A 20,911-nucleotide genomic window follows, 5' to 3' on the forward strand; every position below is an offset into this window, starting at 1 on the left:
GTTTGTACTCGAAGGTGTGGTGAAACTTAAAGCGGAACTCGAAAATGGGGAGATAAATATTATTATTGAAGGAAATGGAAAATTTGTAGTTCCCAAATCAAATGAAGAAATTTTAAACCCTGCAGATCGCTTACAGATTAAACCGGGAGATGCCGGGGCCCCACACGCTATTGTTATTCAAGGGTGTGGTGTGAAAAAGCAGAATTTGAAATGCTGTTTGAACAAAGAGGGATCGCTTGCAGATCTTAAATCGAAAACTAATAGCATGAAGGGTCCTGAAAAGAAAACTAGCAACTTGCTTAAAATTAAAGAATTGTGTGGAAATTCGGAAAATGGTCAAAGTTTGGAACACCTTGTTGATAAAATAACTCCTATGAAAGAAGCTCACCACGTGGGAGTTAACTGGAAAAGGGGCGAGGGTTGACTGGATGCCATTTTAACTAACAGGATCCGGTTTTAAGGGATTTCGACAAAGCATGTGAATAATAAAGACAACCCCCATGGAAGATTGACTGTTAAGTTTGAAAGTAACAATAAAGATTAGTATTTTGCATGAACTTTTGTAGTATACACATAAGCTAAGATCACAACTCGTTAGTTTTGTTTGCTGAAAAAAAAGGTGGTTATTAAGTTGAAGTCTGATGCTATAAGACTTTAGTAAGGTACCAGATGTTACGCTAGTAAAGGAAGTGACACTGTAATCATTAACTGTTTCGATGCTGAATTAAATGTATAACTATTGCTCTGTAGTGAAAAGAAAAGCTTTTGTATTGCGTTAGATTCTAAAATCCTGTAAGACTCTGTACCACTCCATTTTTAACCGCTGGTGAAAAACGCTTTTAAGAGGGGAGGTGTTATGATCCCAGCCCCCTCCTTCTTGAGAATCGCAAGATCGCTATTAATTTGGGTCTTAGACCCAGGAAATGAGAGAGAATCCTCAAGGTTTTGGAATGTGTCCTGGCCCCACAGCAAGACAAAGCAACAGATTTGGCCACCTTTGTGGATTGCAATCCTACACTACGTGCCAGCTCTCAGGGCAATGTGGGCTGGGCTACGGGGAGAGATTGCATCATCCCAACCTGATTGACATCTGAGACACCGTGAGTCCAGATAAAAAGAGGGGCTGTAGAGACGGCCCCTCAGACACACCAGAAGAGACGCTAGCGATCCCATAATAGCGGGCAGCCATTTGAAGAAAGCCACGTGCGTGCGGTTCCCGTTGCCTGGGAGCCGGTGGCTGATACCACAGAAACGACTTTCTTGAACTAACAACGGGGAACCAACTCCCCCGACACATCGGATCGGCCTCATCAAAAGACCAGGGCAAGTTTCTCTTATCACAAATCTCTCTCTCTCTCTCCAACAAGTGAAACCCAGCGGTCCCTAAAGGCTAAAGCCTGCATGAACTTGAGAGACTTTTATATTTCCATCGGACAATATTTTTACCCCTAGACAAAACGATAGAGCTACTTCTTATTGATGATTATTACTATACCCGCGCTTTAGATTGAGTATTGACGACGTATATTATCTGAATGTTTGTATTAACCTTACTTTTGTGCCCCTTTATAAATAAAAACTTTTAAAAATAGTACCATCAGACTTCAACGGACCTCTCTATCTTTGCTGGTAAGTGACCCAGTTACGGGGTTCGTAACAATATATACACACATACATATACACTCTACTTATTGTAGTTTATAGTTTTTATTATTATGTATTGCAATGTACTGCTGCCACAAAACAACGAATCTCATGACGTATGCCGGTGATAGTAAACCTGATTCTGACAGGTTCAAGGGATAGTCCTTGGGATGGCACTTGGCTTGCGAGACCACTGGAAAAGGTGCAGACCTGATATCAGTGAGTCAAATTCAAAGTAAATTTAGTATCAGACTACATAAATGTCATCATATACTACCTTGATATTCATTAGACTGACAACCAATGTGCAAACATTTTTACAACACACACAAAATGCTGGTGGAACACAGCAGGCCAGGCAGCATCTATAGGGAGAAGCGCTGTCGACGTTTCTTGAAACGTCTTGAAAGAAATTTTTTTTTTGCTTTAGTAGGGTTTTTTTTTAAATTTTCTTCTCTTTCTTTTGTGTCACTGTATTTTTCAATCCTTAATATTGTTTCTTTTCTCTTTGGAGACATTGTAAGTGTTACTTACTTCGATGTACTCTTGTATTTTGGATAATAATAATAAAAAAAGATTTGAAAAGAAAAGAAAAATAAATAATATTGAGAATACAAGTTGTAGAATTAGAAATAGACTTCAGAATTTATTTTATTTCTTGCCTCCATCTCACAACATGAGGGGTAAAAAGCTGTGTCTCTGTTGCTATGTACAGGCAATAAGGGAGGATACTGCCCCAACACTAAGACTGTATACATAATTGTTTTGTATATACATGTGTACAGTTAGATATGCAATCAGATCAATGTGTATTGATCAGCCTGATGGCCTGGTGAGCCCGTGGGTCCTGGCCTTAACGCTGCAGCACCATTTGCCAGATAGAAGCAGCTGGAACAGTTTGTGGTTGGGGCGGCTGGAATCCCTGATGATCCTCCAGGTCCTTTTTATGCTGTAAATGTCCTGAACAGAGAAGTTCACATCCACTGATGGGCTGGGCTGTCCGCACCACTCTCTGCAGTGCCCTGTGATTGAGGGAAGTACAGTTCCTGTACCAGGTGGTGACACAGCCAGTCAGGATGCTCTCAACTGTGCCCCTGTAGAAAGTTCTTAGGATTTGGGGGCTCATACCGAACTTCTTCAGCCATCTAAGGTGGAAGAGGCATTGTTGTGCTTTTTTCATCATATAGCCGGTATGTATGGACCAGGCGAGGTCCTCAGGAACTTTAAACTACTCTCCCTCTCAACTACAGTCTCACTGACGTCAATAGGGACTAACCTGTCTCCATTCCTCTGGTAATCCACAAACAATTGTTTCAACATTGAAGGAGAGGTTGTTTTCTTGGCACCATTGTGCCAGGGCATTGACTTCTCTTCTGTAGGCTGTCTCATCATTGTTGGAAATAAGGCCTATCAATCTCATGTCATCTACAAATTCGATCAGCAGATTGCAGCTGTGAATGGCAACACAGTCGTGAGTGTACAGGGCGTAGAGGAGGGGGCTTGGAACACAGTCCCGGGGAGCTCCTGTGTCGAGTGTCCCCCATCGTTACCGCCTGCCAGCAATCCAACAGGAAGTCCAGGATCTAGTTGCACAAGGCAGGGTGGAGGCTGAGGTCTCGGAGCTCCTTGTCAAGCCTGGTGGGCATTACCGTGTTGAATGCTGAACTGTAGTCCAAGAACAGCATTCTCACATAAGCATCCTTCTTCTTCAGGTGAGTGAGGATGGTGTGTAGTGCTGTGGCTGTGGGATCATCTGTTGATTGGTTATGTTGGTAGGGGGTCCAGCAGAGTCCTTGAAAGTGAGTCTATAGTCTGTGAAATCAGTTCAGTGTTGAGGTGAGTGAAATTCTCCACTCTGGTTCAGGATCCTGATGGTTGAAGGGTAATAACTGTTCCTGAACCTAGTTGTGTGGGTCCTAAAGCTCCTGTACTTCCTTTCTGATGGCAGCGACATGAAGAGAACATGACCTAGATAGTGGGTGTCCTTGAGATGGATACTGGTTTCTTGTCCATTGCTCCTTGTCCTCCGGAGTTGGCCTTTCCTAGAGTTGGAGGGCTGACTGTGAGGGTTGGAGGGAAGAAAGGAGCTTGTTTTGCTGTTGCTGTTGTCTCTTGTGTTCTGAGTTATTCTGCTGAACATTGTGGCAATGTTGCGTTGGCACTGGAACGTGTAGTAACTTATGTTGTGTTGGTGGATAATGTAAACGATGCATTTCACTGCGTGCTTCGGTGTACGTATGATAAACAAATTGATCGAGGTCAGATTTATTCATCACAGGCACATTGAAATGTACAGTGAAATGCGTCATTTGTGTTAACAACCAACACTGCTGGGGGCAGCCTGCAAGTGTGGCCACCCATTCCAGCGTGAACACAATCTGTCCACAACGTTCAGCAGAACAGCAACAGCAAAGTAAACCCTTTCCCCTACCCCACCCACCCAACAACACACTGAAAAGCTGCAGAAACTCAGCCAGCTGCATCATGGGTACTAGCCTCCCCAGCATCATGGACATCTTCAGCCAGGAGAAGCATTAGCCCAATATTCTAAGTTAATTTAGGATTATGTCACCTCCAGTCTGATACATAAACATCAACTTCTCCTTATGGTAACTTTTTTCTTTTTCCCTCCCCCTTTCCTCCTCATCTATTCTGTACTTTAGCTTCTTATCTCTTCCCTTCACCCACCTATCACCTCCCCCTGGTGCACCTCCTCCTTCCCTTTCTCCCTTGGTCCACTTCCCCTCCTATCAGGTTCCTTCCTCTCCAGCCCTTGACCATTCCCACCTACCTGGCTTCACCTATCACCTTCCAGCTTGTCCTCCTTCCCCACCCCCACCTTTTTATTCTGGCATCTTCCCCCTTCCTTTCCAGTCCTGAAGAAGGATCTCAGAATGAAATGTCAACTGTTTGTTCCTCTGCATAGATGCTGCCCGACCTGCTGAGTTCCTCCAGCATTTTCTGTGTGCTCCCCTGGATTTCCAGCATCTGCAGAATCTCTTCTGCTTATAATTCAGGATTATCTTTACACCAGGTCAACACCATTTTAAAAAGCAAGCAATTCTCCCTGGCACCTTGGAAACATAGATCTAGCATTTAATACATTACAGAAACAAATATCCCATATGATTATCGACAGGCCTGTATAGAGTGGATGCAGCTATAGTGAGCGAGTCTAGGACCAGATCAATAGGTCTCAGGATGGCTGAACGATGACAGATGGAGTTTAATGCCGATAAGTGTGAGGTGCTACATTTTGGTAGGAATAATCCAAATAGGACATACATGGTAAATGGTAGGGCATTGAAGAACAGAGTGATCTAGGAATAATGGTGCATAGTTCCCCGAAGGTGGAATCTCATGTGGATAGGGTGGTGAAGAAAGCTTTTGGTATGCTGGCCTTTATAAATCAGAGCATTGAGTATAGGAGTTGGGATGTAATGTTAAAATTGTACAAGGCATTGGTGAGGCCAAATTTGGAGTATTGTGTATAGTTCTGGTCACCGAATTATAGGAAAGATGTCAACAAAATAGAGAGAGTACAGAGGAGATTTACTAGAACGTTACCTGGGTTTCAGCACCTAAGTTGCAGGGAAAGGTTGAACAAGTTAGGTCTTTATTCTTTGGAGCATAGAAGGTTGAGGGGGGACTTGATAGAGGTATTTAAAATTATGAGGGGGATAGATAGAGTTGACGTGGATAGGCTTTTTCCATTGAGAGTAGGGGAGATTCAAACAAGCGGACATGAGTTGAGAGTTAGGGGGCAAAAGTTTAGGGGTAACACAAGGGGGAACTTCTTTACTCAGAGAGTGGTAGCTGTGTGGAACCAGCTTCCAGTAGAAGTGGTAGAGGCAGGTTTGGTATTGTTATTTAAAGTAAAATTGGATAGGTATATGGACAGGAAAGGAATGGAGGGTTATGGGCTGAGTGCAGGTCGGTGGGACTAGGTGAGAGTAAGTGTTCGGCACGGACTGGAAGGGCTGAGCTGGCCTGTTTCCGTGCTGTAATTGTTATATGGGTATATGATAGAGGGACATCTTTTAGAACAAAAATGAAACACAGAAACAGAAAACCTACAGCACAATACAGGCCCTTCGGCCCACAAAGTTGTACCAAACATGTCCTTACCTTAGAAATTACCAGGCTTACCCATAGCCCTCTATTTTTCTAAGCTCCATGTACCTATCCAAAAGTGTCTTAACAGACCCTATCGTATCTGCCTCCACCACCATTAACGGCAGCCTATTCCATGCACTCACCACTCTCTGAGTAAAAAACTTACCCCGGACATCTCCTCTGTACCAACTCCCCAGCACCTTAAACTTGTGTCCTCTTGTGGTATGCATTTCAGCCCTGGGAAAAAGCCTCTGACTATCCACACGATCAATGCCTCTCATCATCTTATACACCTCTATCAGGTCACCTCTCATCCTCCATCACTCCAAGGAGAAAAGGCCGAATTCACTCAACCTATTCTCATAAGGCAAGCTCCCCAATCCAGGCAACATCCTTGTAAATCTCCTCTGCAACCTTTCTATGGCTTCCACAACCTTCCTGTAGTGAGGCGACCAGAACTGAGCACAGTACTCCGAGTGGGGTCTGGCCAGGGTCCTATATAGCTGCAACATTACCTCTCGGCTTCTAAACTCAATCCCACAATTGATGAATGCCAATACACCGTATGCCTTCTTAACCACAAAGTCAACCTGCACAGCTGCTTTGAGCGTCCTATGGACTCAGACCCCAAGATCCCTCTGATCCTCCACACTGCCAAGAGACTTACCATTAATACTATATTCTGCCATAATATTTGACCTACCAAAATGAACCACTTCACACTTATCTGGGTTGAACTCCATCTGCCACTTCTCAGCGCAGTTTTGCATCCTATGAATGTCTCGCTGTAACCTCTGACAGCCCTCCACACTATCCACAACACCTCCAACTTTGTGTCATCAGGAAATTTACTAACCCATCCCTCCATTTCCTCATCCAGGTCATTTATAAAAATCACAAAGAGTAAGGATGCCAGAACAGATCCCTGAGGCACACCACTGGTCACTGACCTCCATGCAGAATATGACCCATCTACAACTACTCTTTGCCTTCTGTGGGCAAGCCAGTTCTGGATCCACAAAGCAATGTCCCCTTGGATCCCATGCCTCTTTACTTTCTCAATAAGCCTTGCATGGGGTACCTTATCAAATGCCTTGCTGAAATCCATATACACTACATCTATTGCTCTTCCTTCATCACATCCTCAAAAAATATCAAATCCCCAAAATGGATGTTTAGTCACATCCTCAAAAAATTCAATCAGGCTTGTAAGGCATGACCTGTCCTTGACAAAGCCATGCTGACTACTCCTAATCATATTATACCTCTCCAATGTTCATAAATTCTGCCTCTCAAGATCTTCTCCATCAACTTACCAACCACAGAAGTCAGAGTTACTGGTCTATAATTTCCTGGGCTATCTCTACTCCCTTTCTTGAATAAGGGAATGACATCCACAACCCTCCAATACTCTGGAACCTCTCCTGTCCCCATTGATGATGCAAAGATCATTGCCAGAGGCTCAGTAATCTCTTCCCTCACCTCCCACAATAGCCTGGGGTACATCTCATCCAGTCCCGGTGACTTATCCAACTTGATGCTTTCCAAAAGCTCCAGCACACCCTCTTTCTTGATATCTACATGCTCAAGCTTTTCAGTCTGCTGCAAGTCATCACTACAATCACTAAGATCCTTTTCTATAGTGAATACTGAAGTAAAGTATTCATTAAGTACCTCTGCTATTTCCTCCGATTCCATACACACTTTCCCACTGTCACACTTGATAGGTCCTATTCTTCCATGTTTTATCCGCTTGCTCTTCACATACTTGTAGAATGCCTTGGGGTTCTCCTTAATCCTGCCTGCCAAGGCCTTCTCATGGCCCCTTCTGGCTCTCCTAATTTCCTTTTCAAGCTCCTTCCTGTTAACCTTATCATCTTCTAGATATCTAATATTACCTAGCTCTCTGAACTTTTCGTAAGCTTTTCTTTTCTTCTTGACTAGATTTATTACAGTCTTTGTACACCACAGTTCCTGTACTCTACCATAACTTCCCTGCCTCATTGGAACGTACCTATGCAGAACTGCACAAAAATATCCTCAGAACATTTGCTGCATTTCTTCTGTACCTTTCCCTGAGAACATCTATTCCCAACTTAAGCTTCCAATTTCCTGCCTGATAGCCTCATAATTCCCCTTACTCCAATTAAACATTATTCTAACTTGTCTGTTCCTATCCCCCTCCAATGCTATTGTAAAGGAGATAGAATTATGATCATTATCTCCAAAATGAGGAGTAATTTCTTTAGCTAGTGGGTGGTGAATCTGTGGAATTTATCACCACAGATGTCTGTGGAGGCCGAGTCACTGGGTATATTTAAAGTAGAGGTTGATAGGTTCTTGATTAGTCAGGGTGTCAAAGGTTACAAGGCAGCAGGAGAATGGGGTTGACAGGGGTGATAAATCTGTCATGATGGAATGGTAGAACAGACTCGATGGGCTGAATGGTGTAATTCTGCAGCTATGCCTCATGGTCTCATCTGATTCTGGATAGCTTGGTAATTGGATTGACACAAGAGATCTGAAGATGCTGGAAATCCAGAGCAACACACACAGAGTGCTGGAGGAACTCAGCAGGTCAGGCAGTGTCTACGAGGGGGAATAAACAGTCATCATTTCTGGCTGAGACACTTCATCAGGACTGAAGGTAATTGGTATATTATTGTTACATGTACTGAGATACAGTGAATAGCTTTTGATTGTGTGCTTTCCAGACAGATCACTTTGTAATGAATACATCATGCTAGTGCAGAGTACAGAATAGAGTGGTGCAGTTGCAGAGAAAGTGTAGTGCCGGCAGACGATAAGGTAGCATTCCTGCTCCCACTCACACCTCCCAGCCTGCACATACCGGCACCTCCCAGTCTCCACCCAGCTGATAGGATTCACCAGCCGCTCATTCCAGACTCATCACCTGCAGCCTATTTAAACCCATTTCACATCCACTGTCCTTGTTCACTCATTGAACCAGCTGACAGCAACCAGTTGCTCCGAGTTTTCCCTCTCCCTGCCTAAAGCTGACTTTGTTACCTGTTGTGTTTCGTTTCTGTTCTCTCTTGTGGCTTGGCATTTTGTTGTCTATAATTAAAGTTATTGTTCACCGCTGAATTGTCTCCGCTCCTCTGCTCTTTCTCTCCTCTACATTTCCTGACATAAGGTGCAAGGACTATGCCAAGGTAGACAGTGAGGTAAGGAAGTCCTCACAGATCTGAAATACCCTCATCCCCAGGGACTCCACAGAGGCGGAGCATTCCAGCTATATGGAATGGTGCAGCACAGAAACACTCCACCACAATTCCAAGCCCGGAGGAGGGTTGATCATGGGGCTCGCAACCCATCCTGTATAATCCCAGGGCTACAGAAACACCAAAAAAGCTCCAAAGATCTTCGATGGGCTACACTTTGAAAGAGTAGCCCAGGACAGAGGGCTCTGGCAAGCTGCTGCTGGGGGCCCGAGCTCCCATAGGGGTGATGAACTTAAGAAGAACAAGAGAAAGAAAACAGCACAGAAACAGGCTCGACGGCTCACCTCGTACGTGCCAGCAACGATGCCAATTTAACCTAATCCCAGATGCCCAACATATTCAAATAAGATTTGCTTCATTTGCCAGAAATGCATCAAAACATCCAGTGAAATCTATATGTGTCAACAACCAACAGAGTCCGAGGATTGTGCTGGGGCAGCCCACAAGTGTCACCAACGCCTCTGCTGCCAACACAGCATGTCCACAACTCACAAACCCTGTCCCATAAGTCTTTGGAATGTGGGAGGAAAACGGGGCACCCAGAGGAAACCCCACAGTCACAGTGTGAACCTACAGGCTTAGAGACAGCAGTGGGATTTGAACCCGGATCGCCTGTGCTGTAAACTGCCATCCCAATTCATTCATGGAAGGCTACAGCACAGAATTGTCAGTGCCAAAAATTTAAACTAATGCCATCTGCCCCGTCCCTCCAGAAGAGATGCAGTTGAGGCAGATATGATAACACCTTTGAGATGCACAGGAAATGCCGTCTGCACAGATCTTGTCCCTGTCCCACCCATTCCGTCACTGTACATCTTGATGTTTGTTATCACATCGGCCTCCGCCGCCACCTCTGGGACCTGCCATTCTGTGTAAAACACAAACACACACACTCTCTCTCTCTCTCTCACACACTCTCCCACTCACGTGCACACACACTCTCTCCCATTCACACGAACACACTCACTCCCTTCCTCTCACACGCACTCTCTCCCTCTATCTCACACACACTCTCCCACTCACTCTCACACTCACGTGCACACACTCTCTCTCCCGTTCACACGAACACATTCACTCCCTCCCTCTCACACGCACTCTCTCCCTCTATCTCACACACACTCTCCCACTCACTCTCACACTCACGTGCACACACTCTCTCTCCCGTTCACACGAACACACTCCCTCCCTCTCACACGCACGCACTCACGCTCACTCCCACACGCACTCTCTCTCCCTCTATCACACACAATTAAGTCTAATTTTTCGAGTGAACGGTTGTTCTACAACAGTATCTGAACATCATCTGCCACAAAAGAAATGTTATCCGCAGATTTCATAAGACTCGAACTGGCGCTAGTCCAGAGCAGAGACGCAGCAGGTAAAAAGCCGCCGACAACGAGACGGCAGTTATAGAGCCAAGTTCTGAAGAATTAGAACTGGACCCAGACTGGGATTGTTTTACTGGGCGAAGCATTCACGCGAACAAGTGTTTAACAAAAGAGAGACTTGCAGGCTGGAGGCGGCGGCGGCGGCGTGGGCAGAAGCTAATCTGTCTGGAGGGTGTTTTGTGAATCGTTTTATAGGGATATCTCAGGAGAGGGAACATTAAGAACACCGATCACACAGACTCTGCCAAGAGCCAGGAGCTCCCGAGGGTGCAGTAAACGAGTCTCGGTTTAACATCTCAAGAGGACCGTGCTCGCCGCATCTCTGGGCACCCTATAAATAACAGCTCGAACGCACCGAGCATCTCCAGCGGGACAGGCTACAAAACTCTGCCCGCCCCCCAGCAGTAGGGGCTGCCCCTCCGCTCGAAGGTGATGTTGGTATTCCCCGTTAGCCCTGGGTGAGGATGAGGCCGTCCTTTCCTCCCCGCCCCCACCTCTCCCACACACACCTGTTGTCTCTTCTGTCTGGTCGCTCCTTCCGAGAACTTGCTGGTCGCTCCCCGTTGTTTAGAACTCCCTTCTCGATGGAACAGATTCACCCCGACAGGGTGCCCATCAGGTGGGGCAAAAGCACCACCAAATCACAACTCACTCCAATCCTCTGACAATCCAACTCAACCCCCTACTATCAACCCGACTCAACACCCTTTCCTGTCAACCCAATTCAACCCCCCTCCTGTAAACCCGACTCAACAATCCCCGTCAAACCAACTCGACTAAAGCCCCGTGAACTCAACCCAACACAACTCACACCCCAATCGACCGAACCCAGCTCTGACAACTCAACGAGCTGTCCCGCCCTGCCTGGCCAGCCGCCGCCGCCCACCGGGGTGCTCTCCGATCCCAGCCGCAGTAGAAGCTGCACTACCTGGGCTATTCCCTGTTGCCGTCTCCCGCCCCGCATCAGTCCCACTTTGATTCACGCTTCTTCCGGGTCAGCCCTCTGCTCCGAGTCCCGATAACAAGCAGTCCGACCAATCGGCGCCGAGGCCACCCGACTTGGCAACAAATCAGCTAATCGGAGCGGAGAGGGCGGTGCTTATCCTCAGCAGCTCGGACGCCGAGACATCCTGACCAATGAGGAGTGGGAGAGATGACTTGGAGGCGGGACTTACAGGTTTAGACCGTAGGTGATATCTGCCTACAAACACGAGAAACTCTGCAAATACTGGAAATCCAGAACAACGCACACAAAATGTTGGAGGAACTCAGCAGGTCAGGCAGCATCTCTGGAAATGAATAAACATTTGACATCTCGTGCCAAGACCCAATGTTTCTCTCCCTCTCTCACACACTCTCTCTTACTCTGTCCCTCACTCTTTCACTCACCTCACCCTCTCTCTCCCCTGTATTCACTCTTTCCCTAATCTCCCCTCTCGCTCTCCGTCATTCCATCTCTCCCGCTCTCTGCCCTCTCTCCCTCTCGCTCTTTCCCTCCCTACCTCACTCCCTCCCTTCCCCTCTCTCCCCGTCCGTCTCTCTCCCCCTCCCTTTCTCTCTCTCTTTCCCATCCCCGTTGTATTACCTAGCAAGTGTATAGATTCAGCCAATGTCCTTGCTTCATTCTGACCCAAGTACTCCTTTCTCCCCAAACACTCGTTGTGAAACTTCTGTTCCCCACCCCCCAAGATTCCCCTCTTCCCGGGATCCACACACACATTTCCTGGTTTCCACTCCCACAAAACAAGAGATTCTGCAGATTACTTTAAGTTCATTTATTTATTTTATTTGATTACTTGCGCGATTTGTCTTATTTTGTAGATGACTGTTTGTGGCTAGTCATTGGCAGAGAACAACGTACTGAATTATCAGTGGGGCACTGTTCCACCCAGACGCAGAATTAGCCCATTTAGTGCATTTAGTCTGTTGCGCCATTCAATCATGGCTGATTTATTTCCCCAGGACCAAAAAGCGCTGCCTCACAATAAAAGAGTGTACCTTTAGAACAGATGTGAGGAGGAATTTCTTATGCCAGACACCACAAGATAGAAGCAGAATTAGACCATTTGGCCCATTGAGTCTGCTCCACCATTATATCATGGGTGGTTTATTTTCCCTTTCAGCCCCATTCTCCTGCTTTCTCCCTGTAACCTTTGACACTCTGACCAATCAAGAACCTATCAACCTCCACTTTAAATATTCCTCCTGATCTCAATTCTAAAGGGACCTCCCTCTATTGTCCTCTGGTCCTAGATTTCCCTTATATGGGAAACATCCTTTCCACATCCATTCTATCTAGATCTTTCAATATTCGATAGGTTTCAATGAGCTTCCCCCCTTATTCTTCTGAACTCCAGCGAGTACAGGCCTAAAGCCTTCAAACGCTCACCGCGTGTTAACTCTTTCATTTTTGGAATCATTCCCATGAACCTCCACTGGACAGGCTTCAATGTCAACATGCTCTATTCTTTGGTATATAAGGGGCCCAGAATTGCTCACAAGTGTGGTCTGACCAATGCCTTGTGAAGAATCACTGTTACATTCTTGTTTTTATATTCTGGTCCTCTCAGTATGGATGCTGACATTGCATTTGCCTCCTCGCCACTGTGCCTGTCACTTTGGAAAACATGCTCCACATTTAGGTTAGAGACAGAAAAGATGGCATGTGCTGGAACCTGGAACATTTTTGGCCCATCTAGTCTGTATCAAACTGTTAACCTGCCTAGTCAAATCAATCCAGACCATAACCCTCCATACCTCTCCCATCCATAAACCTATTCAAATTTCTCTTTAACATTGAAATCCACCACTTCCGCTGGCAGCTCATTCCACACTCTCCCACCCTCCGAGTGAAGAAATTTCCCTTAAACCTTTCACCTTTTACCCTTAACCCACGACCTCTGGTTGTAGTTCCACCCAACCTCAGCGGAAGAAGCCTGCTTGCATTTACCCTATCTATGCCCTTCAGAATTTTGTAAACCTCTAACAAATCTCCTCTCATTCTTCTACACTCCAGGGAATAACGTCCTAACCTATTCAACCTTTCCCTATAACTCAGGTCCACAGTCCTGGCAACATTCTTGTAAATTTTCTCTGCACTCTTTCAATCTTACTGCTATCTTTCCTGTATGTAGGTGACCAGAACTGCACACAATCCTCCAAAATTTCCTCAGCAACATTTTATACTACTTCAACATAACATCCCATCTCATCTTAATCTATCATCCCAAGCATGTGACATTTTCTCCAACGTCCTTCAAAAACTCCTGCTGGTTATGTAAACACGAGGAAATCTGCAGATGCTGTAAATTCAAGCAAAACACACAAAATGCAGGTGGAACGCAGCAGGCCGGGCAGCTTCTATAGGAAGAAGGACAGTCGATGTTTCGGGCCGAGACCCTTTGTCAGGACTAACTGAAAGAAAAGATAGTAAGAGATTTGAAAGTGGGAGGGGGAGAGGGAGATCCAAAATGATAGAAGACCAGAGGGGGAGGGATGAAGCTAAGAGCTGGAAAGGTGATTGGCAAAAGGGACACAGAGCTGGAGAAGGGAAAGGATCGTGGGATGGGAGGCCTCGGGAGAAAGAAAGAGGGAGGGGAGCACCAAAGGGAGATGGAGAGCAAGCAAGGAGTGAATGTGAGAGAGACAGAGAGAGAAAAAAGGGGAAAATAGATAAATGAATAAGGGATGGGGTAGGAAGAGGAGGGGGGCATTAACAGAAGTTAGAGAAATCAATGTTCATGCCATCAGGTTGGAGGCTACCCAGATGGAATATAAGATGTTGTTCCTCCAACCTGAGTGTGGCTTCACCTTGACAGTAGAGTGTGACCACTGGGAGATCCTGCTTTCTCTAGCAGACAGAGCGTAGGTGTTCAGCGAAACGGTCTCCCAGTCTGCGTCAGGTCTCTGTTAATGCCCCTCCTCTCCTTCTTACCCCATCCCTTATTTATCTATTTTCCCCCTTTTTTCTCTCTCTGCCCCTCTCACAATCACTCCTTGCCTGTTCTCCATCTCCCTCTGGTGTTCCCCTTCCCCTTTCTTTCTCCCTAGGCCTCCCGTCCCATGATCCTCTCCCTTCTCCAGCTCTGTGTCCCTTTTGCCAATCACCTTTCCAGCTCTTAGCTTCATCCCTCCCCCTCTGGTCATCTCCTATCATTTTGGATTTCCCCCTCCCCCTCCCACTTTCAAATCTCTTGCTACCTCTTCTTTCAGTTAGTCCTGATGAAGGGTCTTGGCCCGAAACATCGACTGCATGTCTCCCTATAGATGCTGCCTGGCCTGCTGCGTTCCACCAGCATTTTGGGTGTAGGGCTGGTTATGTACCCTCTTTCAAGAAGCACAACCACTCTGTGACAAACGAGGGTGGATTCAAACAGTTCCAAGGGTCCTCAGTCGCTTTGCATTCCAGTCCACTGGACCCTGACCCTGACCCCGATCTGTCAAAGACCGTGTGCTGGTTGCCCGTGCATCAGCCTCCCCAGATTAGACAAAGTCACACACAGGCGTTCTCCATTAAGGGAATAACTCCTTTGGAAAACTGTGTCTTGATGTGGGCTGGGTAGGGGGCAACGCAGGAAAGAAGGGAAAAGGTCTCTCCTGTATGAATCCGTTCCGGAGCCTGTAGGGACAGACAATGTTGGAAACACTCAGTGAATCAGGCAGCATCTGTGGAGAGGGAAGCAGTGACTGTTTCAAAGACTATTTTTTTAAAGGTTAGCTTTATTTGTTTCCTGTATGTACAGTGAAATGTGTCAGTCAGTGAGGATTGTGCTAGGCCCATGCAAAGTAGCATGCCCTCAACTTACTAACCCTAACCCATACAGCTTTGGACTGTGGGAGGAAACCGGAGCACCCGGAGGAAACGCACGCAGTCACAGGGGAAAGGTACAAACTCATTACCGACAGCAGTGGATATTGAACTCTCTCAACGACAGTGGCCAGTTTCAGACGACATCCATTTAAGGTGAGAGGATGAAAGTTTAGGGGAGATGTCAGAGGTTTGGTTTCTTACACACAGAGTGATGGGGCCTGGAATGTACTGCTGGAGCCAGTGGTAGAGGTAGATACATTAGGGACATTTTAGAGCCTCTTAGACAGGCACCAATTAAACTGTCACCATGACGATAGGATAAATGGCCTACTGCTAATTCCTGTCATGTGATGCACTTGGGCAATACCCAGAAGGGTTCCTGTGTAGATTCTTTGCCATTTCAATGGCAGGGTCTGCTGTTTATTTTTTATTTTCATTTTATTCAGAGATACAGTGTGGAATAGGCACTCTGGTTGTAGAGTTGCGCTGCCCTGGACTGTTAGGATGGGGATCAGCTTCTTCCCCCAGGCCATAAGACCACTGAACTCTGCCAGCACCCAGGTCTCATCACGTATGAAGCAGCAGTAACATTATACTATTTACTCTCTAACTTCTGTCGCAAATGCACCTTATTATTCGTTAATTTACTGGCGATAATACTACTTTGTGTTGTGCACCTTGTCTGATTTGGTGGTATCCGTGTGTATGGTTGGATAACGATAAACTTTAACACTGGAGACCTGGGGTGGAGGGTGTTACAAAGGACAGTGTTGTGCAATGGATGTTTGAGCTGGTTCACTAACACCCTGTCCTCCTGTCCATCAGGAGTGCGATAGGTTGCAGCCCCTGTGTGAGTGTCCGAAGGGGCTGCTCCTCAAGTTTTAGATGCAGTTCAGCTCCGTACTCCTTGATATCCAGTACAAAAAGGGGGAGGCGGGGGAGAGCAGGTTGCTCAGGAATCCACTTTTGGGTTTGTTCCTGGGCCCGGCCAAGATGGTCATTCACGGGTTCAGACTGCAGGCGTTCAAGGGTTCTGTCTGCCCCTCTTCTGGGGTGACATTTGTGTTCGGGTGTCCTTAGACAGGGAGCATGTGGTCACGATGGGTAGAGTGGGGGATCTCCAGTAATAGTGCCCCCCCCCCAGAAAATTCAGTGTTTTATGGACAGTAGTAACCATATTTTAATTTGAAACTGTTAAGTCTTGTAAATCCCCTATGTTTGTATTTTGTGAGCGACAAAACCTTTGTAGTTCTGTAAAATAAATGGCACAGAAACAGACCCCTCGGCCCACCTGCTCCACTCTAACCAAGGTTTTCATCTGAATCGGTCCCATCTGTCTGCATTTGGCCCATATCCCTCCAAGCCTTTCTTATCCATGTACCCATCCAACTGCCTTTTAAATGTTCTTCTGAACTGACTAAACAATCTGGCACTTTTGCAATCTCCTGGGGTATTTTCTTTTGCATTTGCAGCTTGTTGTCTTTTGCACATCGGTTGTTCGTCACGTGTTCGGTTTTTCATTGATTCTATTGTATTTCTCTGTATTTACAGTGAATGCCCACAAGAAAAGGAATCTCAGGGTTATACAGTGAATGGTGACATGCTGTATGTGTATTTTGATAATAAATGTACTTTGAACTTTTGAACTTAATCTCCTTTGCTGCCCTGGAATCACCTCCTTCAACGACGAGACAAATGCAAAAGCGTTTTAACAAGTAAACAACTTGCTGTGCTAATTGGTCTGCAGGAAGTCACTGGAGGAGAGAATTCTTCATGCATGCCTTAATTCAAGCTGAGAGCATGTGCCCAATTAAGTGACTTAACCATCCCAGTCCACTGACAAGCAACATGGCGACATCACGTGAAATGTGCTGAGTGACGGGTCATTAGAGAATTGCAACTCATTTCCGGCATTTTAGGTGCAGCAGGAACTGTGTTGGCTTTCGAGATAAGTTTGGCTGGGAAAGGAAAGGACGCGGGGGTGATTAGAACAATTTGCATGCTTGGAGGATAAACACCAACGTGGTTAGGTTAGATTGAGTGCCTGGTTTTCGCCATTGTAACCACAATGTACAAGACACTCATTCACATACCCATGACTCTGAGAATTACAGAATCTCAAATCTCATTATTCTCAGTGCTCCTGGTACAGCCTCCTCTACATCGTTGAGACCTGACATAGACTGGGGGACCGCTTCATCGAGCACTTTCGTTCTATCTGCTGATAAAAGTAGGATCTCTGGTAGCCATCCATTTCAATTCAACTTTCCATTCCAATATGTCAGTCCATAGCCTCCTCCACTGCCCTGATGAAGTCACTCTCAGGTTGGAGGAGCAACACCTCAAATTCTGTATGGGTAGCCTCTAAACTGATGGCATGAACACTGATTTCTCTAACTTCTGGTAACTCTTGCCTTATTTTTCCATTCCCTATTCTGGTGATCCTCTCAACCCTTTCTTTTACTCACCTGCCCATTATCAGAATCCGGTGTCCCTCCTTCTTCCCGTTCTCCCATGGTTCACTATCCTTTTCTATCAGGTTTCATCTTCTAGTCCTTCATCTCTTCCATCTATCATCTCCCAGCTTCTCAATTCATCACCCTCCCTCATCCACCCACCTTCTCCCTCAACTGGTCTTTATCTATCACCTGTCGAGTTAGTGGGAAATGATGGAATGAAAATTTGTAATTCCTACTTGAGAAGGTAATAAGCCTGAAACATGGCAAATCGCAAGCACTTGACGATCTACGTCCCAGAGTGTTGACAGGCTGCCCACGATGCTTGGTTACCATCTTCCAAAACTAAAGTGATTCATAAATTTATATGAAGGATGTAGAAGCTTTAGAGGTGCAGAGAAGATTTACCAGGATGCTGCCTGGATTGGAGAATATGTCTTGTAAGGATAGATTGAGCGTGCTAGGACTTTCTCTTTGGAGTGAAAGAAGATGAGAGGTGATTTGATAAGGTTCACAAGATGATAAAGCATAGATAGAGTGGACAATTTCCCAGGGTATATATGACTAATATAAGGAGTAATAATTTGAATGTGATTGGAGAAAAGTTTAGGGAGGATGTCAGAGGAAGGTTTGTTTTTTTTTTATAGAGAATGGTTGGTGGAAGAGGCAGACACATTAGAGACCTTTAAAAGACTTTAACGTAGGCACATGGATGTTAGAAAAATAGGGGCTATGGGCTGTGTGGGAGGGAGTGGTTAGATTGATCTTAGAATAGGTTATAAATTTCTTACAACACTGTGGGCCGAAGGGCCTGTACTGTTCTATGTTCTGTTTTAATTTGAGTCTCATTTCCTAAATGATATACTTGCTGTAAAGTTCAAAATTACCAAAGTACAGATATATCACCATATACAACTCTGCAATTCATTTTCTTGCAGGCATTCAGGGTAAATACAAAGAAATACAATAGAATCAATGAAAGACAGCACACAAAATGAACAACACGTTAAAAAGACAACAAACTGTGCAAATACAAAAAGAAAAATAATAATAAATAAGCCATAAATATTAAGAACATGAAATGAAGAGCCCTTGAAAATGAGTCCATAGGCTGTGGGAACGTTACAGTGCTGGATTGAGTGAAGTTATCGCCTCTGGTTCAAGAGCCTGATAATTGAGTGGTAATAACCGTTCCTGAACATGGTGGTGTGGAGCTGAGGTTTCCTGTACCTTCCTGATGACAGCAGCAAGAAGAGAAAAGAGCATGGCCTGGATGGGGATGAATGTCCTTGTGTGTCAGTGTCAGACTGGAGAGATGAAACATAAGGACAGAGACTGAGAAGCTGAGGTCACAGTGTTTTAGAGCTTGGCAGATTGAGAGGTGATTCTTAGCTGGCTCAATAGTATAGACATGGGGAAGAAGTTTCCCCAACACACTTCAGATCTGCATTAAGGACGGTGGGCATGATTTGAGGGGTTAGGATAGTGAATTACCCACAAGATGTTAAGACATAAAACCAGAATTAGGCCATTTAGCTCATTAAGTATGTTCTGCCACTTGATCAAGGCTGAATTATTTTCCTTCTCAAACCCATTCTCCTGCCTCCTCCCTGTAACCTTTGATGCCCTTACTAATCAAGTATGCAGCTTCGATTAGCACTTGTAAACACAGCAACTCATGCTGTGTCACAGTACTCTGGGAGTGAAATCTTACACCAAAACTTTCTTGTACTATCTCACCCATATTCCCAAGCTACTAGTATGCTTTGCATCTCTCATACAATTCCCTTCCTAATACTGGAAAAAAGGCTCTTAGCTCCACACGGTTCCAAAGTGAACAATACAAATTCTGTAGCTTTCCCTCACGAGTAATCTCCAAGTCATTATTGACGTGGCTAGTAAATTTCCTTGGTTAATATGCCACCACCATTACAGTCATTGAGCAATACAGCATAGAAACAGATCCTTTGGCCCATCTAGTCCATGCCAAGCTGTTATTCGGCCTAGTCCCATCTACCCACACCTGAACCATAGCCCTCCACACTCTTCCCATCCACATACTTATCCAGACATCTCTTAAAGGTTGAAATGGAACCTGAATCAACCACTTCTGCTGACAGCTTATTCCACACTCTCACCATATTGAGTGAAGAAGTTCCCTCTCATGTTCCCTTTAAATATGTCATCATTCATCCTTAAACTATGACCTCTAGTTCTAACCTCACTGTTGTTTCTATCAGCCCATTAAGGTAATACAAAACACATCTAAGCTTCTATTAAAAGGTGTCTCTAATGTGCAAGGCAAGATACATTATATTATGCTACAGTGTTAATCAATAGAATCCAATGCCTACAGCGCACTGAACTCCTAGACGATGAAAACTCTCTGATGTCATCATCCGGATTGTATAGCAAAATCAATAAAGGGAAAACTTTATCATTATTTATGCAAAAGGATTTTCCATTAGGAAGCCACCACAGTGAATAAACTCATTAACCTTGGCAAGGCAGCAGCAATGAACACATTCATGCTTATGAGATAATGCTTATCATACACTCAGTGGCCACTTCATTAGGTAAAGGGATGGAAGCCAGTGTGGTTTTCTGCTGCTGTTAGCTATTCACTTCAATGTTTGCCAACCTGTGTGTTCAGTGATGCTCTTCTGCACACCACTGTTGTAACATGTGGTTATCTGAGTTACTGTTGCCCTCTTGTCAGCTTGGCCAGTCTGGCCATTCTCCTCTGACCTCTCTCATTAACAAGGTGTTTTCACACACAGAAATACCACTCATGCCATTTTGTTGATCGCACTATTCTCTGTAAATTCTAGAAATGGTTATGTATGAAAATCCCAGAAAGTCAACAGTTTCTGAGATACTCAATCACCCCATCTGGCACCAACAATCATTCCATGGTCAACGTCACTTAGATCGCATTTCTTCCCCAATCTGATGTCTGGCCTAAACAACAAATGAACCTCTTGACCATGTCTGCAGGCTTTTATACATTGAGCTGCTGACACATATTGGCTGATTAGATATGTGCATCAATGAGCAGGTGTACTGAATAAGTGGCCAATGAATGTACATTTGGAAACTAATACAAAATACTGTTGGAACTCAGGTCAGGCAGCATCTATGGAGCGGAGTAAACAGTTGATGTTTCAAGACTAAGACCCTTCACCAGCACCAGAAAGGGGAAAGAAGCCAAAATAAAGCGGAGGAAGGGAATAGGAGCTAGTTGTGATCAGA

At 45.2% G+C, this 20,911-nt stretch overlaps 1 protein-coding gene and 1 long non-coding RNA gene across 5 annotated transcripts in view; one reads left to right on the forward strand and one right to left on the reverse strand.

Moving 5' to 3' along the window:
• The window catches only part of LOC140734986 (serine/threonine-protein kinase 38-like), a 76,287-nt gene extending 64,957 nt beyond the window's left edge, over positions 1-11,330 (reverse strand). For 3 of the 4 annotated variants that reach the window (XM_073059772.1, XM_073059775.1, XM_073059770.1), the window contains exon 1: positions 10,903-11,164. The gene's annotated coding sequence lies outside the window, so the exon portion shown is untranslated. Of the gene's footprint in view, positions 1-10,902; positions 11,165-11,321 lie in introns of those variants that run through there. The other variant, XM_073059773.1, reaches the window with a different exon arrangement.
• A 153-nt stretch (positions 11,331-11,483) lies between these two features.
• LOC140734988 (uncharacterized) lies at positions 11,484-16,837 on the forward strand. The gene is made up of 3 exons (XR_012100654.1): positions 11,484-11,668; positions 15,217-15,356; positions 16,755-16,837. It is a non-coding gene; the product is annotated as an uncharacterized lncRNA (long non-coding RNA).
• The last annotated feature ends 4,074 nt before the right edge of the window (positions 16,838-20,911 follow it).

This window comes from Hemitrygon akajei, chromosome 10 (genome assembly GCF_048418815.1).
Source record: "Hemitrygon akajei chromosome 10, sHemAka1.3, whole genome shotgun sequence".
Lineage (NCBI taxonomy): Eukaryota > Metazoa > Chordata > Chondrichthyes > Myliobatiformes > Dasyatidae > Hemitrygon > Hemitrygon akajei.